The sequence below is a fragment of the Manis pentadactyla genome, chromosome 16 (genome assembly GCF_030020395.1).
Source record: "Manis pentadactyla isolate mManPen7 chromosome 16, mManPen7.hap1, whole genome shotgun sequence".
Classification (NCBI taxonomy): domain Eukaryota; kingdom Metazoa; phylum Chordata; class Mammalia; order Pholidota; family Manidae; genus Manis; species Manis pentadactyla.
The window spans coordinates 7,910,044-7,917,576 of NC_080034.1; the positions used below are offsets into that span (position 1 = coordinate 7,910,044).

General features: G+C 42.4%; 1 long non-coding RNA gene across 1 annotated transcript; it reads left to right on the plus strand.

Annotated features, from left to right (window-relative positions):
• Window positions 1–1,151: 1,151 nt before the first annotated feature.
• On the plus strand, window positions 1,152–2,563 carry LOC130681349 (uncharacterized). Its single transcript, XR_008994449.1, has 3 exons — window positions 1,152–1,233; window positions 2,134–2,258; window positions 2,509–2,563. It is a non-coding gene; the product is annotated as an uncharacterized LOC130681349 (long non-coding RNA).
• Window positions 2,564–7,533: the final 4,970 nt, after the last annotated feature.

Consider the following 7,533-nt stretch of genomic DNA (forward strand, 5'->3'; position numbering starts at 1 on the left):
TTGTGTGACATTTGCTTGCTCAGGATCTGTGGATAGGCCGTGGTTATTTATTCCATGCGGCAGGACATTTTAACTGCCATCCTCATGCAAGGCCACACCCTTATCTGCCATCCCTCGGCCCCTCTCTGTATTTACTCTTCTCTAACCTGAGCACAGCTCCTATCTGGAGACATTCCTTCACCTGCCAGTTTAGGAAGGTAATTTTTCTGATTCCTCACATGTCTGAAACTTCTTAAAAAGTTCTATGGACTCATTTGATACAGCTTTAGGCTGAAAATAATTTTCCCCCTGAACTCCCAGGACAGGGCTTCAGTATCTTCCAGTATCCAGTGCTGCTGATAAGAACAAAGAAACAAACAAAGTACTCATGCTTACGGGTCCCCCTCCTCTGCACATGCCCGACTTCTCCTTTCTGAAAGGTTTTAAACCTTCTCTCCAGATTTGTTGCTCCCAAATTTCAGAATTGAGGAATCCAGATGTGGTTCATTTTATTTAATTGTTCTGGTTATTCACTGGCCTCTTTCAGTTTGGAGGTTTGGAATCCTTTAATGCTGGAGATTTTGCCTTCTACTGTTTGATCCTTTCTCCCACCTGTTTTTTTCTGCTCTTACCTCTAGAAGTTTGATCCAATTAATCAGACGGTGGACCCTCTCGGCTTGTTTCTCTGTGCTTCTGTTTCTCCCACATCTTCAGCCCCTTCTTTTTTCTGTTGTATGTTCTGGGAGAATTCCTCATCTGTATCGTTCAATCCACCCTATGACATTTTTGGCAGCAATGTATTTCACAGGCAAGAACCAAGCTCTCTGGTTGTAGATCCCTATTTTTGTCATGTGGAGGCAATTTCTTCATGGACCCTGAGGATAACAATTAGAAGTACATCGTTTAATTTTGAAGCTGGTTTTATGTTCATTTATTTTTGTTCCTCTTGCACGTTGGAGACTTTCTCTAGCTTCTTATGAATCTTGGTTGGTTGTGTTACCAAAAGCTAGCTTTAAAAAAAAGCTGATTGGCAGTTCTGGATATGTTTTAACTGTAGGTGGACAGTGCTAACTGACAGGCAAGGGCTTCTTTAGAATAATGGTCAGGGGCATGGAAGGTAGATGGGGACCCTACATTTAAGTTTCTCATGCTGGGGAAACTTTATTTTCTCTAGGTTTGTTCAACTTCTTTAGCAAAGTACCCTCCTGCCTGGGGGGTTGAAGAAAGAAGGCTTTTGAGCACTTTCACTTGCAGGTTGGGAGGATGAATGTGGTGGTGGTGGGGCAGTTGGCTCTTCTACGTACATATATTTGATTATTCCCCATGTTTTTAGCTTATGCCTAACTTTGGCCTGTATTGAGTGAGGGCAGTTTTCAGGTAAAAGCATTGCCTAGGTTCTGCATTAGAGGTGAATTTGGATGATAAGTCTCTCTGTATTCTAGGCAGAGATGTTTTCTGACCTAATTCACAAGTTACCACTTCTCTGCCTCTTTTGTGTATTTCATAAATTGGCTAAAATCTCTCATCTGCTTATGACTTATCTCCTCTTTCTTTTTCCAGAGAGTAGGTTCATAAAATTTTAATGGTGTTGGTTGGAGGTGAGATATAGTACATGTTTAACCAAATGTTTCCTTAAGTACAGGTTAATTCTGTCCATCCGTCTAGTTTATGCATTCTATGAAGGTAGGGGTTAGGGACATTTTGACAGCTGTATTCCTAGTGCCTCTTGTGATATTTAATAATGTCTTAGAATTCTTGCTGAAAGAGCAGATAGGACTTGTGAAAACAACATAAGGGAACTGACAAATACAGAAATAAAGCCATTGCATTTTAATCCAGGTGGATAAAATTTTAAAACATTAAGGAGAGATACAACCTGAGTTTCATAAGGTTAGCACAGTAATCTACCTTACCTTCATTGAGAATCTATCTTAGCTACTCAGTGTTGAACAGTGAAAAGGGGGATAACTGGAGCATGCCAGAACGGCAAGCAATTTAGTTTCTTCTGGGACTGGCTGCCCTTTATAAATTCTATCTACTTTGTGTGTGTGCGTGTGTGTGTGTGTGTGTGTGTGTGTGTGTGCATGCACGTACATGCCTCACACACACATGAATCTGAATTATTATTTTTCTCTGAATCCCTTAATTCACCAGGCATTAAACTTGCCTATTATGACTCTGCCAACCAGGGAGCATGAGTGAAGCAATGCGTGTAGCTGGCGAGGGACGGCTTCGTGGACACCCCCAGCTGTCGAGGCTGCTGTCTGCCTGGCTCCCAGGTATTTCTACACTGTGACCTGGATCAGCAGCTCAGTTAATGCAGTCACGGCTTCCTGAGTGTTGGGCACCTAGTGGCTCCTGCCCATTCTCATTAGATCATTCATCCATTCATGGACTTACGATGAAATACCTACTATTAAAAAGCCTAAGAGTTAGGATATGTGTGTATTCACCCAAGTAAAGAGCTTTATAAAAACAGCATAGTGAAGGGACACACCATTTTATAATACAAAAATTCTCTGTGAACAGAGAACACAGTCCCCACAGCACTCAGGAGCACTGGTGCACAAGCCATGGGCAGGAGGAAACAGGGAGGGAGAAATGCTGTGGCTTCCGGCTACATGATCGCTTCGGCATCGGTCCTGGGGAACAGAGACTTCCACGCATGGTTGCAATACCGACCCCCAGAAAATGTGGCTGGCTGAGCAGGTCTGGACAGAACACATTGATTGCATGCACCAACACAGGGCTGCCGAGAGGACCCCCGTGCCCCTAAGCCAGAACTGGTTCTGAATCCAGCTTTCCGGGAAATGATGGTATTGGTGTACCAAACTGCGAGGAAATGGGGAAAGCAGAGCAAAGCAGTGGCTGGCACAGAAGGTTGCAAAATGTATTAAATAACAAACCTGGGCTTTTTGGTCTATGTTCTTAATAAAAAGATGGGTTATGCCTATTTCTCATTATTTCTGATGCTGGTACCCCCTCTCAACAACTGTGGTCTTGGATCACTAGAGAAAGGAGCTGAGGACCGGTCCGCCTTGCTTGAAGATGGCCAGGATTAACTGCGGGGCTTCAGCTGGCAACGAGGGAGGGGGCGGTAGGTCAGCTCAAGCTCAGGCTGAAGGAGTGAACTTGGCAACGACACCTTCTACAAGCTCTTGTTCCTCCCCATTATGAGACTTTGGCTAGGCTGGCAAGGGGACGGCTAGGGTGCCAAACTAAGGGGGTGCTCATTCCTGCAACTGCGCAAGGCCATCCTGCTCCTGCAAGACCCTGAGAGTGAGTGACTCCTTAAATGTTTTGTCTTTGGCTTCTTGCTTGCCTTAAATTAGCCCTGGCCCAGCTGCATTCAATACATTTTGAGGTAACCACCCATTCCAGACTTCATTTCCCCTCTCAGATGGTGAAAACCCCATACCTCAAAGAAAGTAGTGAAGCGATTATCAAAGAGAAATGGCAGACACATGCCCGAACATGAGACCTTCTCTCCCTAGCTAAAGATATTTGTCCTTAGATGTCTCATCTGGTGATTTTTATCTTCTTTTTTAGCTGTTGGAATCCTAGAACAAAACAGCACAGGCCTATTAGCCATTTTTGGTGGCTTATGAGAGGATAGAGAATATTCTTAAGCAAGTTGCTTTGACATGAAGTTGGCAGGGATGGTGAAAATATTGCATGCCAGAACCTAGATTCTAAAAGATCTTGACATGCTGAAATGATGGGCCAAATATAAGAAGATGAAATTTATCAGGAATAAGTGTCTGTTCTTTGGTCAAAACTCCAAATAAACAAGTGTAAAATGACAGAGACACAGTTGAAAGACAACTCTTCAGAAAGACTTAAAGATTTCAGTGTAAACAGTTGCAGTGGGTCAGTTCTGCAGTATGTTTAACCTAAAACTAAATGTAATATTAGACATTGTTGACAGAAGTCAGTTCTCTAAAATGAGGGAGATGGTAACTGCTCTGTTCAAATAGTTATTCTCCCCTCAAGGGAAAAGGATAGCTCTTCTGTTTAAGAAACCCTATTAGCAGACCCCTTGCAAATGAAATAGACTTATTTAGGAGAGAAAATGTGATACAAGGGAAGCTCAGTTTTCTGGATAACAAAGTAATGGGCATATTCTGGGAGAAAAATCTCCCTAGGTGTAGGTTAGGGTCTAGCGATATGGTGCCAGGTTGGAGACTGAGGGGAAAGAGGCTAGTGAGGGCTTTTATGTTGGGGAAAAGTCTTTCAGACCCATTATTTAATAGACTGTTTTCTGTTCTGACTTATGTTTTCTAAGTCCCCAAATCTTCATTACAGGTCAGCTGCATACAGCAAGTTTGTGTTTGATGGAAAAGAGAATTTCCTTTGTTGGGGGGGATAGTGGACAGCAGTCATAGGAAGGAAGACAGCATGAGGACCCCGAGAATGGGGCTTGGAGCAGGGACCTTGAGCAAGAGGGTAAAGTGGCTTCTGAAACTAAGCACCACCCCCATCCCTTGATGGATTTTTAGCACTATCAGAAGGCTGCTGGATTCACTTGGCATGGGTTTTGAATTAGTTTATATTAGATGACCAAAGTAAAGGATGATTCTGAAAAGCTGGACAACTTCCCACCTCCTAACCTTGGGGCTATCAAATTGTATTTGCACACTTGGGGGCTTTCCTGGCGGGCTGCATGTTTTTGTCACGAGGCTGTGTTTTTCTCACTTGCATCTAATGCATAGTGCCTTGGATACAGAAACAAATATCTGTTGAGTGAATTAGTGAGATTACTACCTTTGATATGGCAAGGATGATACTGTGTAAACAGATTATTAAGGTAGAGTCTGTCCTCAAGGAGCCTGTAGTCTTACAGGGCGGTCCTTCATCCAAGGAATTATTTATTGGGGTGTTTTTCCCCAATAAGAGTTAGGAATATGTAAAGAAAAACACAGACAAGGTCTGTGCTCTCATGGAGTTTTCCTCCTGCTTGACTGTCTTTGAACTGGAACACTGATTATCTTCTGCCTTTGGGCTCAAACCTGAACATCAGCACTTTTTGGGCCTTCAGACTAGAACTGCACCATCGGCTTTCCTGGCTCTCTAACTAGCTAACTGCAGATCTTGAGATTTGTCAGCCTCCAAAATCATGTGAACCAATTCCTTATAATAAATTAGACACACACACGCACGTGCGCGCACACACACACACCTCACTGGTTCTGTTTCTCTGGAGAACCCTACTCCACACTCATTTACCACCATAACTATTTCAGTGTTCTCTAAACACGTTGTAAAACACAAATTCATACCAGTATCTCCAGTTCTGAAGCAAAACCACAGAGTTCATCCTGGTTTTCTCCCTTTCCGTGTTTGCACGCCCCTTCCTGCTCTAGCCTGGTGCAGCTGGCCCCCTGGGGACCTGGCCCCGTCATCCCCACGGCACTTCCGTATGTGCTTTACCCCCCAGCCCTGCACGTAACCCCGCTCTGGCTCCGAAACCGCTGGCCAGGCTGTCGTCACTGCTGGCCCTGAGCTGGCCCTTCCGCACCCCGCCGGAGGGGCGGGGCTCCACGTCACTCACGTCACATCTGCTCCTCCTCCACCAAGGCGCGGGCCCCTGCGATGGACGGCTGTTCTGCAGCTCCCTCCCTCCCCTTCCCCACCACGTGGGCACCCTGTGCGCCCTGCTTGATCTCCCACACCCTGGGTAGGGCTGCCCTCCTGGGCAAAAAATAATAATCAACACCCTTAGCTGTTTTTCTCAGTCCACCAGATAACATGGAAAATTTCTAAGGAATAGTTTTGATATTTTACAGTGTAAATAATTCTCCAATTCTTCAAAGACATTTAGAAAAACACCTGTATGAATATGGAAATCACATAGCCTCCCTCCTCTGTACACCGGCCTGGCGTCTTCAGTGTTCGTATCACTGCCAACTGTAGTAAGGAAAGGCAGGGCCTTGGAGCATCAAGAGGACTCAGTACACATGCGGATATTACAGTCAAGAATGGCATTCTATGCCCCACTTATGAAAGTTGTATATTCAAATTTAGGATTCATGGCAGCTGTGTTACTATACTTAGCAGGACGGTAGGGATAGAAAATTTAATTTTGACAGATTTCTCAATACAGCTTAAATCTTGTTTTGAAATATAAATTATTTAAAAACAAAACACTTATTTATATAAGTGTGCTTCACAAAGTCTCGATTTAAAATATTTAGAACTTTAGCGATGGAGACATTATATCAGGATGAATATCCCCATTTCTGGTATAGTACTTGTGACAGATTTCTTTTTTTAAGAGAAATTTGTTTCTATAATGAGACACTGGGAAAGTCTCTTTATCTTTCTAAATTTTTTGCTGTTTCATTTAGAAAAACAATGAATGCTCTCTCCTTTACCAGGTACTGAAATGCTGACATATGAAGTATAATATTTATTACTTTTCATGAAGCAACATAAAAGTTGGCAGACATATGCTTCTTAAGATTAAAGAAGAAACATTGTGACTGCCCTCGCCAAACACCATGGTGACAGGAGAACTATATGTGATTTACTCACAGTAATAGAGTTTTCTAGAAATAGGGAAGAAAGTAATATCCTGGAGTGGTTCTTCATATATATGTTGAATTGATTCCTATCACTAGCTACACCTCAAGAAAACTATCCCATAGTTTTATTTTATACTAAAGTATTTTATTGAAAAACAAAGAATGAAAGCATGCTTAGTAGAAATGGAGCACCAGCAGAGAGCTTTAACTCTTTCACAACAGGAAACAGGGATTCTATGTTCAGACCCGCTGGAAATGGGAGCCAACCGGCCTGGTGACTGCATATCCTGCTTCAGATCATGTGGTCTGCTTCCGGCGACTTCCATGCATGTGAAACATGTTCAAAAGATTCTCATGCCAAGCTGTTTGTTGTCATTAAAATGTAGTGGGGGCACTGGCACTGAGGATCACATATTTAGGGAATCACTGAGTTTTGCATGGCCCTAAAAATTAAAGAAATTGCTTATTTATTTTTTTACCTACAGTCTTAATTTACATAAGCTGTGTGAAAGATAACCTGAATAAATCAAATATGCTAAAATTACTAAAGCAGTATTTTCCAAAATGAGTCAAATGTAGTGGTTTACAGCCAACAATTAAAAATGGAATAGTTATAGAAAACATATTAAAAGACATCATATATAGTAAAGGTAAGTATTATTTTTGTAAAAATTTCACTTCCATTATATATGATTGGATGACGGGGGATTTGTGACATAAAGTACATTTCTACTGTTGGTGAAAAGGCATTTTACTCATGGGTGAAAAGGCAAAAAATAGTTGGAAGAGATTCTGTTCCGGGAGTTCCATGGTGAGTTTTTTACATTTACCTGTTCATTCTCTCTCTCACGCTGTAATTCCATCTCCTAAGTGTGTACGTATGCATTTCTTCCAAACTTGCTACAACACTTAGCACATAAGAGGACTCAATCATTTTTATATAATAATTACCAGTACTAGTTCCACAAAGTGTTTATTGGCCACCTGTTATATCTCATGCACTGTGACAGCCCCTAGGGGATAAAAGATG